Source organism: Vicia villosa, unplaced genomic scaffold (assembly GCF_029867415.1).
Source record: "Vicia villosa cultivar HV-30 ecotype Madison, WI unplaced genomic scaffold, Vvil1.0 ctg.003888F_1_1, whole genome shotgun sequence".
Taxonomy (NCBI): domain Eukaryota; kingdom Viridiplantae; phylum Streptophyta; class Magnoliopsida; order Fabales; family Fabaceae; genus Vicia; species Vicia villosa.
In genome coordinates, this window is record NW_026706328.1 from 44143 (window position 1) to 58856 (window position 14714).

Below are 14714 nucleotides of genomic sequence, written 5' to 3' on the forward strand. Positions count from 1 at the left end.
AATCAATACGTTTCATGGATTTAAGGTTATGTTTAAAAGTTTCAAAAACATAATAATAGCATTTCACAATTTCATAATTCAATCACCAATCATATATGAAAAATCAATATATGATAGAGCACAAAATTCATATAATAACATGGCATATAACATATTCTCCTCATAAACATATGAAACGCATCATGAACAACCACAGTGGTAAAATAATCTTATAGAAGGGTGAGGATTCCTCTCTACGCTTCATAGATCACACCAATATCTAAGCAATTCCCCCCTGTCTGAATTTTCCAGCATCAACCTTATTCTTGAGTTTATTCTTCCTAAGCCTTTGCCTTTCTAGCCTATTTTCTCCCAGAAGTTACCAGTTTCACATGTTAGAACAAGATTGAGAATGTGTTCAGAATCTAGTTTTGATGATAACAAGCATATATTTTGTGAGTAACAATTTTACTACTAATGGTTTCATTTAGTATGCAGATACTATGTTATAAATCTTATACAGGATTCATTAGAAAAAGAGTACAACAACTACATCCAAAAGATTGACGAAGCTAAACATCATTATCAGATGTTCTGATTAAGAACACATCAAACAAGCCAAAGACTGCAGATCAGAAGCAAGAGAAGCAACAATCAGATACAAGACTACTCAGAAGAACAAGCAATATCAATGCTTACATACAACAAGTCTCAATCAGAAATTACATCAGAAGCCTCAAGGAAATAAACAAGAAATATCATTACAAGAAGCTTTGCAAACATCAGAAGATCAAGCAAGTATGAAGATCAGAAGTTCTGAAGACACAATGCAGTGACATACAAAATGAAAACAACAAAAGAGTCACTTATGAACCAATGAAGAATCTACAGCTCAGCATACAAATTGAGTAAAATATAAAGAGCTTAGAATCTAAGGGAGAGTCGTTAGAAACATTGTAACACCCGTATATTTTAATTTTTAATTTAAATGGAAATTTAATTAATAATTAGAATTATTGGTGACTTGTAGGATTTATTTGGAAAAGGATGGGTTATGGTGTTGGGCCATGTGTGATGTTGAGGAATGAGGGGGTGCTATGTTAGTAAAGGTCTTATTCCAATTAAAGTTTATTTTATAAAATAATAAGAATTGGGAATAAGGGAAAGGAACGTGAAAAGCAGAGCAGAAGAGTTGGAAAGCTGACACGTGAAAGAGGAACAGAAGAGGAAGAGGGCTAATCAAGATCTTTGGCTAAGGTAAGGGGGGACTCTTCCGGTTAATATCTTTTATCGTATCATAGATGATAGGACTGATTTAGATGCATTGTTTGTGTCAACTGGTTATATGATGGATTGGGGTTTTGGGATGATTTTGAGGGAATTGTATGATTTGGTGAATTGTATGATTATATGATTGTTATGATGATTAAATGATCCTCTTTGTGTGTTATATTTGTGTTATAACATGTATGTGGCTGATATGGTGGTATTTGAGGTTCATAACATAACTTGGTTTGGTTTTGGGGATTTTGGGGTAAATCCCGTAATGCTGTCAAATGCGATGAAAGCTCTGACTTTTGCCAGTTCGCGCCGCGAAGGTAGGTGCGCGCCGCGAAGGCGTACTTGTTTCCTCGCATCGCGCCGCGTGCATAGGTTGGCGCCGCGAACGTGTTTGTATGCTTCAGGTCGCGCCGCGAACTTTGGTTGCGCCGCGTGCTGTAGCGATAACTGTTTTCTTGTAAAAAGGTTAAAGATGTGTAACTTTCAAACCGTAAGTCCGTTTTAGACGCCGTTTTGGACGTTGTTCCTTAAATTGAATGTTCTACCATATAAAATAAATATAACAACAATAACTTGATTTTATTTTGAAAAGTATCGTTTTTCCAAATGTGGTTTATCCTTGTTTTGCATAGGTGATGAGGTGCAATGGTTTGTTGTTTGCATAATTGAATATGTGCAATGATGGGTGTTGTTATAATGTGATTGCTTCTGCTTGTTATGAAAAATGGGTGTTGTTCATGGTAAATATGGTTATCATGTGTTTTGATGAATGATGATGTAAATGCTCTGTTATTGTTGGGTTGATTTGTTGTACTTGGTACACGATTGTGAGGGGTGCTATTGTTGTTGCACTGTGTGGTGAATGTTTTATCTGTTGTGATGTCGTGGTTGTAACTGGTAATTGATATACATATATTGTTGATGTAAAATATGTATTTATTTATGGTTGAGAAATAGCATAACTGTGTGTGGCTATTGAATATCGTGGTGGTTGATGATTATGACATTGGTTGTTTAATGTTGATGGTGAGCATGTTATGGTTGATACATGCATTTCATAATCATGTTGTGGGCTGTATCCCTTATGGTGGTGGGACAGCGGTAGCTAATTCCCATTGTGTGGAATTGGTGAGAGAAGTAGCCGAATCTTTATGGTGGTGGATCGGTGAGATGGGTTATCCCATGTTTGGTACCACATGCATATAGTTGCATTTGCATTAGGTTACTTGTGTTATTATAACATGAATGGAAGATTGTCCAATGTTATAATATGTGATGATTGTGTAATGGTTACGATTTGTTTGGATGAATTATGGTGTTGCCTCTTGGTAATGTATTCTATTTGTTGTTGTGTGTTGATGAGTACTTCATGACAATCTGAATATAATGAAATTGGATGAATAATGTGACTATGATGTGTTATTGTTTATGATTCGATAACATTTGTTAATTGTGAATGAGACTCACCCTTACTTTGATGATTTCATATTGGCGAGTAGCGGCTTTTGGCTCGGTGAGGATTAGCTCATGGGTCAGTTTATTTGGTATAGCGTCGGTGTCATGCTCTGATATTGTAACACTGGGGGAACGTTAGTTTAGAGTTTATGATGATACTCTATTTTGTTGTTATTGGAGTAATTTTGTGAGATATTGCATAGATGATGTTATGCTTATCTGTTGATTAATGTTCCGCTGTATAGAAACATGATTTTGTTAAATGGATGATTTTCCCCTAAGTGAAGCATGACAATTGATTTATGATAATTTGTTTTAAATTGAATTGTGGCACCCTTGTTTTCATGTTTTACTCTGAATTATTTTATTAATTTCCGCGGGGTTTAGAAGGGTGTTACAATAGTGGTATCAGAGCAGGTCGGTCCGTCCGGCCAATTGTTGAGTCAGTTGAGTTGCACGACGGTTGAATACTGTCGGCATTTTTATTCCTTGGTATGCGACATGTGAGTGAATCACTGTCGGTACTTGGTTGTTTGTTGCAGGTGTGGGATTGAAATAAGTGGGGGAGAAGCTTCGCTTCTCGGTTATGTTTCAGTTGAAGAAGATTGATTCAATAGGCTGTTGTTGGAAGCAGTGCGAGCGTTGTCGGAGCTTGTTGTTTCCCGAGTTGAAGGTGACTTGGAATTAAGACTTCACTGGGGATTGAGTTGGAACATCTTGAAGGAAGGTGATTAGAGGTAATTGACAGTTATTGTAAGAGAAGGAGATTGGAGAGTTGCGATGTGTCAGCTCTGCTGGTGCTGCGAAGTTGTCAGTGAGTAGTTTTACGTCTCGGAAGAGATTCAGCTGCAAGTTGGCAAAGAGGATTGATGTAGTAATGTTCCAGAAATTGCGCTTCGGCGATGGGAAGTGTTGCTCAAGTTATAATAATGATTGGAGGTAAAGAGATATGATAAGGGGCTGTTTGGAATGTGATAGAGTTGAAGAGAATGAGTTTGGAGAGAGATTTTCGTAAGCAAAACGCAGGAAAATTGCTGAATAGCTGCGGAACTTCGAAAATTCATAACTGGAGTTCTGGACCTCCGAATTGAGTTCCGATTGAAGCGTTGGAAAGCTAACAAAATGAACTTTGTTATAAAAATAGTTTCAGCAGCTGTAACATAATTAATTGTGACAGGATGACGTTGGAAAGAGGTGAAGTTACGGTTACTCTTGTTCTTATAACTAGACTTGTTTATTGGTACTGCACGGGATGTCAGTGTTGAATGAATCAAAGGAACAATTAGCAGGTTTGTTGAGGAGTAATTTTAAGAATTGAATTTACCAATTGAGGAGTTTTGGATATATCGTATAGAGTGTCACTGCATGATGTCAGTGTTGCATTTTTCGGGCAATGATTAGAAAATTCATATCTTGAGTTCCGAGTGTCGGATTAATGTGCCGTTTGAACCTACGAGGAGGAGGGATTGTGTTCTAATTTATGGAAGAGTTATAAATACAGTAGAGTGACCCTATGAGGAGAGGTTCTGAAGTCGGTTATGGAAGTGTGAAACTTGTTGAATAAGAATGCCTACTACCGTGATTATTTGAAACGAAGTTGAGTAAGACATGTTGTTGATGAATAAGTCGATGAGATATCCGGTAATAAAGATGATTTGAATGCCGATGGATTTTAGTGAAAGAGTGAATTAGTAGCAAAGATGGAATAAACTTTAGAACCCTTGGAATCGTATTTGTGATGGCAAAGTAACGATAAGTATAAAAGAAGAATTGTAGGGGATTTCTAACATTTGTTGACGTGAGGAAGACTTTGTTGAGATTTCGAGTGGGATGATATTTGGACGTGAAGGATGTAATAGGATTTGGATTAAAACCACGAGTTATGAATGTTGTCTTGGTCTTGCAGGCTAATTGTATGGTTCAAAATTCGAAGTGTTTTGTGATTATAAGAGTTGAAGTACCTCTTTGATCAGAAAGAGCTTAATATGAGGCAGTAGAGATGATTAGAGTATATTTTTTTGGATTAGGATTTTGGTTTGAATTACCATCCTAATGAGGAAAATGTTGTGCTATTGTGTTGCGTAAGAAGTCTTAAAAATGTCGGTGCTAATGATGAATGAGTTGGATTGAATTGGAAAATTTTTAGACTTGAGTTGGTATGTGAAGGCACTTCTAATAGTGTTAGCTTGGGTATGCTAAAGATGATTAGTGGTATTCTTGACGAGATTAGAAAAGGTCAGGAAGATGACGTTGAGTTGATCGATAGGTTGACTTTGAATTACCAAGGTAAAGGCGGTGAATTCAGAATCGACGAGGACAGTGTAAGGAGGTTGAGTGATTGGATTTGTGTAACTGATGTTTTGAGCTTCGGAAGAATATTCTAGAAGAAGGACACTATAGTGAATTATTGAACTATGACGATTTTAATGAGTTTGAGTGCAAACCCGGAAAGGACACTGTTATGTAGTAACAACGGTTTATGCTTAAATATGATTTTTAACTATCTATTGACAAATTGAGGACTTGATCACCCTTAATCTCTTGTTGGTAGTAGACGGAAATCATATACATGAGATGAACTTGTTTTGTTACCTTAATGGTATAAGATGTGATGAATACTAAGCCGCGAGAATAATCACTCACTATGTTGTGTGGAATTATGAAGAGGTGAATATGGAAGAGTGCGACATGATGGGCAAATGACTTAAGACGGGTAATCAGAGTCGCGCAGCGAAAGTGTGATGTAGAGTAGTGTTATGAGTACTACTTGTGGCAAGTGAGGAATTAATATGTCGGAAGCCTACATAGAGAATATATATTGATCTATATGTTGGATTTAGAATCCAGTGGATGTGAGGATGTCGTGTCGAAGAATTATAACTCTTTTGAATAATTGTCGGGATGATGAATATGTTATTACGGTTGTACGTAGTTAACGAGTATGTATTCGGCGAAATTAAAACGAAGAGTTGATGTTTTATGATGTTGTAATAATTTTGTTTCGTTGTTAAGATGGTATTGTGGATTCCAGATATAATGAGGAATTATACTCTATGAAGGGAGGAATTGATTTAATTCTTAGTAGAGAGCGTGACTCGGTTGAGCTATCTTGTAAGCGATGGTATATTGAGGCCGATGAGTGTGTACTTGTTCTAATGGTTAGGATGCTTAAATAGAGGAAGTAAATCAGGAATTGGTTTTCGTTGGATGCGAGTAAGGATTGCTAAATGGTAGATTAGTACCATGAATGATGAAGAATGATTCTTGAAACGAATGAGTAAAGAGAGTCGGAATCGGGTAAAACTCAGAAATCTATTTGGTATAGATGATTGTGATGAGTAGTCAGAGTAGTGCGGAAGAAGCGGAATGTAACGTGTTGGATAATTACTGGTGTGATTTAAGAGGAGTCAGATAATTGGAATTCAATGATATAGGAATATGAGTATTGAGTTTCTTGAAGGAAGCGGTTGGTGAAAAGTGTAAGTATTATTTTATCGCTCAGATGGAAAAGTATGTCTAAGGTTGGTATGTTTGGTAGATGGTATGCATTACTGCAGTGTTGATCCGTGTGATCATACTATAGATCGTGTAATTGTATTACTCGGCTGTTGAGCGTATTGTATAGGATGTACCTCAATGTTCTGTTGTTGTTAACCTTTTTGGAGCTATAGCGAGTGGTATACTTTTGGATAGTCAAATGCGACGCAAGAACTGGGATTTGAATGTATGAAACATGTTTCCTGTTGGTTATGTTGGATGGATTTTGAGGATTGACTGATGGTACTGTTAATTGGGAGCTGGAGAGTCGGGTGAAGGACTCTTATACGAGCTGGTTACTTGAGGTATGTTTTCGAGGACGAAAACTCTTTTAGTGGGGGAGAGTTGTAACACCCGTATATTTTAATTTTTAATTTAAATGGAAATTTAATTAATAATTAGAATTATTGGTGACTTGTAGGATTTATTTGGAAAAGGATGGGTTATGGTGTTGGGCCATGTGTGATGTTGAGGAATGAGGGGGTGCTATGTTAGTAAAGGTCTTATTCCAATTAAAGTTTATTTTATAAAATAATAAGAATTGGGAATAAGCGAAAGGAACGTGAAAAGCAGAGCAGAAGAGTTGGAAAGCTGACACGTGAAAGAGGAACAGAAGAGGAAGAGGGCTAATCAAGATCTTTGGCTAAGGTAAGGGGGGACTCTTCCGGTTAATATCTTTTATCGTATCATAGATGATAGGACTGATTTAGATGCATTGTTTGTGTCAATTGGTTATATGATGGATTGGGGTTTTGGGATGATTTTGAGGGAATTGTATGATTTGGTGAATTGTATGATTATATGATTGTTATGATGATTAAATGATCCTCTTTGTGTGTTATATTTGTGTTATAACATGTATGTGGCTGATATGGTGGTATTTGAGGTTCATAACATAACTTGGTTTGGTTTTGGGGATTTTGGGGTAAATCCCGTAATGCTGTCAAATGCGATGAAAGCTCTGACTTTTGCCAGTTCGCGCCGCGAAGGTAGGTGCGCGCCGCGAAGGCGTACTTGTTTCCTCGCATCGCGCCGCGTGCATAGGTTGGCGCCGCGAACGTGTTTGTATGCTTCAGGTCGCGCCGCGAACTTTGGTTGCGCCGCGTGCTGTAGCGATAACTGTTTTCTTGTAAAAAGGTTAAAGATGTGTAACTTTCAAACCGTAAGTCCGTTTTAGACGCCGTTTTGGACTTTGTTCCTTAAATTGAATGTTCTACCATATAAAATAAATATAACAACAATAACTTGATTTTATTTTGAAAAGTATCGTTTTTCCAAATGTGGTTTATCCTTGTTTTGCATAGGTGATGAGGTGCAATGGTTTGTTGTTTGCATAATTGAATATGTGCAATGATGGGTGTTGTTATAATGTGATTGCTTCTGCTTGTTATGAAAAATGGGTGTTGTTCATGGTAAATATGGTTATCATGTGTTTTGATGAATGATGATGTAAATGCTCTGTTATTGTTGGGTTGATTTGTTGTACTTGGTACACGATTGTGAGGGGTGCTATTGTTGTTGCACTGTGTGGTGAATGTTTTATCTGTTGTGATGTCGTGGTTGTAACTGGTAATTGATATACATATATTGTTGATGTAAAATATGTATTTATTTATGGTTGAGAAATAGCATAACTGTGTGTGGCTATTGAATATCGTGGTGGTTGATGATTATGACATTGGTTGTTTAATGTTGATGGTGAGCATGTTATGGTTGATACATGCATTTCATAATCATGTTGTGGGCTGTATCCCTTATGGTGGTGGGACAGCGGTAGCTAATTCCCATTGTGTGGAATTGGTGAGAGAAGTAGCCGAATCTTTATGGTGGTGGATCGGTGAGATGGGTTATCCCATGTTTGGTACCACATGCATATAGTTGCATTTGCATTAGGTTACTTGTGTTATTATAACATGAATGGAAGATTGTCCAATGTTATAATATGTGATGATTGTGTAATGGTTACGATTTGTTTGGATGAATTATGGTGTTGCCTCTTGGTAATGTATTCTATTTGTTGTTGTGTGTTGATGAGTACTTCATGACAATCTGAATATAATGAAATTGGATGAATAATGTGACTATGATGTGTTATTGTTTATGATTCGATAACATTTGTTAATTGTGAATGAGACTCACCCTTACTTTGATGATTTCATATTGGCGAGTAGCGGCTTTTGGCTCGGTGAGGATTAGCTCATGGGTCAGTTTATTTGGTATAGCGTCGGTGTCATGCTCTGATATTGTAACACTGGGGGAACGTTAGTTTAGAGTTTATGATGATACTCTATTTTGTTGTTATTGGAGTAATTTTGTGAGATATTGCATAGATGATGTTATGCTTATCTGTTGATTAATGTTCCGCTGTATAGAAACATGATTTTGTTAAATGGATGATTTTCCCCTAAGTGAAGCATGACAATTGATTTATGATAATTTGTTTTAAATTGAATTGTGGCACCCTTGTTTTCATGTTTTACTCTGAATTATTTTATTAATTTCCGCGGGGTTTAGAAGGGTGTTACAAACATCGTCATAAGCAAAACGGTTACAACACTTAAAAGGAGCAACTCCCAAGGTTGATTGAAGAAGGAAGCCACATGCAGCGCATTGGAAAAACAAGCTTAACCAAAGAAGCACGCCATCAACTGTAATCATCATGCTGAAGATAAGGTTCTGCCAAGAGCAACACTTGTCATTAAAGGATCATACGAGATAGAGCATTCAAAGCATTATTCAAACAAATCTCAACGGCTAGATTCCAACGGTAACTCATCAAGCTATATATATAGAACAAACTTCAAACCTGAAGGTGCGACAATTGCATACCCAAAATGCATTGTGTGGGGTGTGTGCCATCAAGTGCCCATTCGAATACCAAAAGTACATAAAAATGAAAATCCAAAGTGTGTATCCATGGTGCAACTACAGAGTGCAGAAAAAGAGAAATCTTAGGAGAAAATCTGTAGAGAGAAGCTGAGCATGAAAACACAAAAGAAGACATCTGAAATCATGCATCAGAAGAGGCAACACATACTCAGTATGTGATGAATTAATCCTTAGTGTTGTCACACACTAACTATAAGCCAATGTGAAGAAATCAAAAGAGAGTGAAAAAGAAATCTCTGTTGTTAAGCAATTGTCATACCCCAGAATTTTCCCATCATATTATGGCTCACATGACTTTCAACTGCTCAAGACTATACAAGATTTGGGCACACTTACCTGTCTCCTAAGCAACAAGCCACAACTAGGGTTTTGCTTCCCTCCAAGTAAAATCAACTTATGATACTTCAAGTGGACTTCATGGCATCTCACATGCCTCATAGTATCTCCATGCCAAGATTCAACCTCTGATTCATAAGATTGCTCAGTCAACAGTTTAAATGGTCAACAGTCGACCAGTTTGACCTAAAAGTCAACTACGGTCAAATCACAGTCAAAACTTCTGATTTTTGGTCAACATCAACATTTTGAAGTCACATTAATCATTTGATCAAGGTTTGATCATGATTCATCAAGAAAAGCTCAAAAATCAATAAAGCTCATAGTTTCTAAATTAGGGTTTTATAGGAGAAAGTCTACTGAACTTTGACCAGCGATAAATTTCACATGGTTCATCAACAATTTCCAAACCAAAGCCTATTTTGAAAGAAATTGAATTCTCTACAACTTTGTCTCTCTAAAGCCAAGGCCAAAAATGCTTCATTTGGGAGATATGAGCCAAAACATTATATGTCCTTTTTGAAAGTCAACCAAAAGCAGTTTTTTGTCAAAGCCAATATCATTAAGATAAAATCCTCAAATGGAAAAAAGGTTCCAAAGTGGCTTGTAGAGGACATCGTGAGCTTTCCAAAAAGTCCTAGAACTCTTCCATATCTTAAAAATTGAGGGAGATATGCCTTGTCAAAGTTGGACAAATTTGAGTGAAAAATGTAAAGAAAATATGGTCCAAAATGAATTTTCTTGCAAAGAGGCCCAATTTTTTATGACCCAATCTTGTTCCCCAAGTAACCCAACAGGTCCAATCTGAATGCCACGAATTTTTTATTAATATTTGATTTTTTATTTAATTTAATTCATTAAAATATAATATAAATCAAATAATTGAGAAAATATTCAAAGATTTGATTTGAGAGAGAGTTTCAATCAAAATCAATCATCAAAACACACATTATTTGATACCAATTTCGTGCAAAAAAAGATTGGTGAGGAAAGATTGAAATTGGACACATTTAGAAAGATTTGAAAATCAAATTTTCACCAAATGCCAATCTTTGATTCAATGAGATTTAATCCAAATTTATTGACCTAATGTGTTCTATTATATAAGCTAAACAATTCCAGATGCAAGGGACACGAAATTCTGGCTCCAAGAAACCCTAACTGAGTTCACTAAAGTCCAAGAAAAAATCAAAATTGTTCTTGGAATTCAAGGTTAATTCAAAGAGTTTTGAAGATACAAACGCGTTCCTGGAGCATCCCTAAACGTTTCTCAATACCTATCAAGCCTTGAGAGTCAAGAATCGTCCTCGGTAGGTCACGGTTTGTGCTCTTTTTTTAAGTCGATTTTCAATTATTTAAGCATCTTCAATGTGATTTGGTTGCATATTCGTGTTCATGTTGATGCATACAACGTTTCTGGTTCGCTTAATTAGAGTTTACGTGCAGGTTTAGCATTCCACCATTATTAGGTTTTGAAGTTTTAATTTAGGGTTTTCGGTTTGAAGCAAAATCATCCCAAATCATGGACACAATCATGTTCAGGGGGTCCGTACGAACTGATCCATAGCTTTAGTCGTGATTTATGTTGTGTATGTAGCGTTTTCTAGTGTTCAGGGGCTATAGCAACGTTACCGTCCGTGGTAAAAACCGTTGCAGACCTAAGCCGACAGGAAGAGGAAGAAGATGAAGACGTGTCTTCGCACCATTGGCCAATTCAAACGGAAAAGGGCACGCGCGCGTATGGGAACGCTCTTGGATCCGGTGCGTTATGATTCACGTGCATATGGTGATCCCTCAGTGCTTAACTGTCAGATCATTTTCTCCGCTAATCCAGCGTTCCAAAGGATGCAGGCGCATCATGGTCCTCCCTGGGTGCTCCAAACTAGAGCATGCGCCAGGTTTTTCATTATTTTTTTTTATTATTCCAAATTTTTTTCTTTTTTTCTTTTTTTTTTCTTTTCTCCTTTTTTTCTTTTAATTTAGATGTTAATTACTTAATAATTAGTTTTAGGTTAAAACTAAAATTGATTTATTTAATTAGAATTTTAGGAATAATTAGATTGATTAGGATTTAATTTCAATAAATATTTTAATTAATTAGTTTTTAATTAGAATTGTTTTAATCAATTTTAGGCTAAAATTAAAATTAATTTAATTAGTTTTTAGGATAATTAGATAATTAATTTTAGGTTAGCTAATCAAATTAACTAATTTAATTAACTTAATAATTTTAATAATTAGATAATTTAATTGATTAATTTAGAATTATTAGGTTAACCTCATTAGGAATTTAGTCAGGATTAGTTGTTCAAATTAATTAGGTTTATAACCAGTAATTAATTTTAGGTTTGTTGCCCCTGATTTCAAAAAACCTTTTTTATTTTTCCTTTTAAATTATTCGAGTTTATCCTGTCTTATTTTTGTGGCTAGCCCTGGTGGCTTATAATAGTTAATTAGGCTTTACTTTCGCACTCATTTCTTCACTATATTGTATCTTCCCTAAAGCCTTGTAATAGCTATAGGTTTATTTTCTGCCCTTTTATTTTCTGCATTCACGAGTTTTTGGCTATGTAATCCCCCACCCGAAGCCATGTAATAGTTTAGGATTTACTTTTCCGCATTTTAATTTCTGTACAATATAATTGCGTGGTTAGTAACCCTAGGGATTGATAAACTATGAACTGAATTTAGATCACTAATTTTACAAGATAAAAATATCCGAATCGAATCACTTGATTGTGGCACACACACACCTTTAATGGTAACCCTTCTTATGCTGCCTGTTGCCTGTTGCCATTCAACTTAAAAAATAGTCAAGTCCCTCGAATACGAGGATACCTTTGCAATGTTGCCCTTAGTTCATTATCATCATAAAAAGATCATAAAGTCCCTTCGAAGTTGCTTAAATCAAAATGATCTTGCCCCTCAATGTTGCCTACGATTAATGATGATAGTCCCTTTCGATTGCTAAGGTATCCTCCCTAGTTGCCTAAAAATGAGTATTATATCCTTCCCTGAGGCTACCTGCCCTCTTTATGGTAGGGACAGTCTTATGGCGAACGATAATCTTCGATGACCCTTTTCAAATCCAATGAAAGAACTACCTTCCCTCCTTATGGTATGGATAACCCTTTCAAATAAAATTCTTAAAGAACAGAAAAATTAAACTTAGGGTAGGTGATCTTAAATGCTTGCTCCATTCAAATTCAAAAACATTTCCCACTCTTTTTTCAAATCAATTCAAAAAGGCTACGCTTATTTACAAGCTAAAGTCCTTATTCAAATTCTTTTCTCTATTCACACACTACACTTCAAACATTTTGAAAACAAAAGTGAGCTAACCAATTAAGAGCCCATGGATAACCATGGATACCAAGGGTGCTTACACATTCCCTTTGTATAACTTACATACCCCAAGTCAAAGTCTTTTAAAAGGTCTTTTTGTTCTTTTAGCCTTTCTAAATTGGATAAAATAAAAGTCGGTGGCGACTCTTGCTATCTGCAACATTTCAAAAAGTCAGTTCTCCCACCGTATTACAGCAATATTCTCCACTGGAATTATCAGAAGTTCACTAATACTTGATCAGTTCATACATTGCTCACATTGAATGACTTGAGAAACTGAATACACTAAGTCGATGCTCGAGAAGTGTTTCATGTTTTCTTATAATCATTAAATGTGTCATCAGTTGCAACAAGCTTCATGATCAGTAGTCAAGAAGAAGACGAAGATCTACGCATGAGAAGCAATCACCATGAGAGCTGATGCTCCATATCTGCTTGAAGAAGAAAAGAATATGGTCTTACAAGAAGGAATTAAATTCAAGAGCTGAAGCTCAAATCTCCTTACTCTGATGAGAAAAGATCAAACTGAAAGAAGAAATTAATACAAGAGTTGCTGCTCTTAATCTACTTTTAGAAGAAGATGAATATCACTTGAAGAAGCAACTCAAAATAGAGTTGTTGCTCTAAATCTGCTTAAGAAGAAGAAGATGAAGATCAATGAAGAAGAAGCTATCTTTACAAGAGTTGTTGCTCTTAATCCGCTTACAGAAGAAGAAGATCTCACACAGAAGTTGAAGACAAGAAGACTGCAAGATATTTTATTCTTGTATTTAAATGTAAAACACATAGAGTTGTTGCTCGTAGTGTGTAATATCTTAGAAACTTCTGATATACTGTTTAAGCACCAGAAGTGACTTTAAGTCAGTGTGTCGTAAACATATGTATTGAGAATAGTAGACCATTTGCTTAATTAAGAAGCACACCTATAATCTCCAGAAGATAGATGAACGTTATATCCTGCTGGGATCCCTGAACGATTCATCATCTAAGGTTAGTCACAGTGGTTTGATGTGCAGGGAGTTAGTCACAACGTGTTGTTGTGCAGGGTTAGTCACAGCAGGTAGACTGTGCAGGGTTCTGGAGTCAATGGACGTTATATCTCGCGGAGATCACTGAACGGGTCATTGTCCACATGGTTAGTCACAGCAGTTGGTTGTGTAGGTTGTCAGTCACGACGGAGGATCGTGCACTTGTAATCAAGTTTGGTTATAGTGGATTAAGACCTCTGTTGAGAGGCAAATCACCTGAAGAAGGTGGACTGGAGGTAGCCTTAGTTAGAAGGTGAACCAGGATAAAAATGAATGTGTCCTTTACTTTCTGCACATGTCATTTTAACTTAGAACACTCAAACAAAAGTTCTTCAGAACTGTACTGAGGAAGTCAAAAGATCTAATATCCTTTAGAAGTTAAAATGAACATCTTATTGGTTATGTAGTTCTACATCTTCATGCTTCCGCAACTTCAAAGGCATAATCCAATAGATGATTAAACGAAAAGAAAGAAAAGACGTTAAAGAAAGAGAAATGGAATTTTAATTGACAAAGAACGCAATTCAATCCCCCCTTTCTTGTGTTTTTCTCCACCTTCATCATATACTAACAAAATTAGGCTCTCCTAGCCTCCTTTTTATCTTAACCTAATTGTCATGTTTTGAATTATTCTATAGCCCAAACTTATCTTTCCTTCTCACCTCATTATCCCCAATCCCTCCTTATTTCCAGTTCAGCTCCAACTCTACTATTTTCTCTCATTTTACTATTTATATTAATATTAAATCTAATTTCTACCATTAATTTATTTTTATTTTTATTTTTATAATACTTAAACTATCTTCATTATTCTCCTCATTATAAATTTAATTAAAATTCTAATTAATTCTACTATCCTCACCA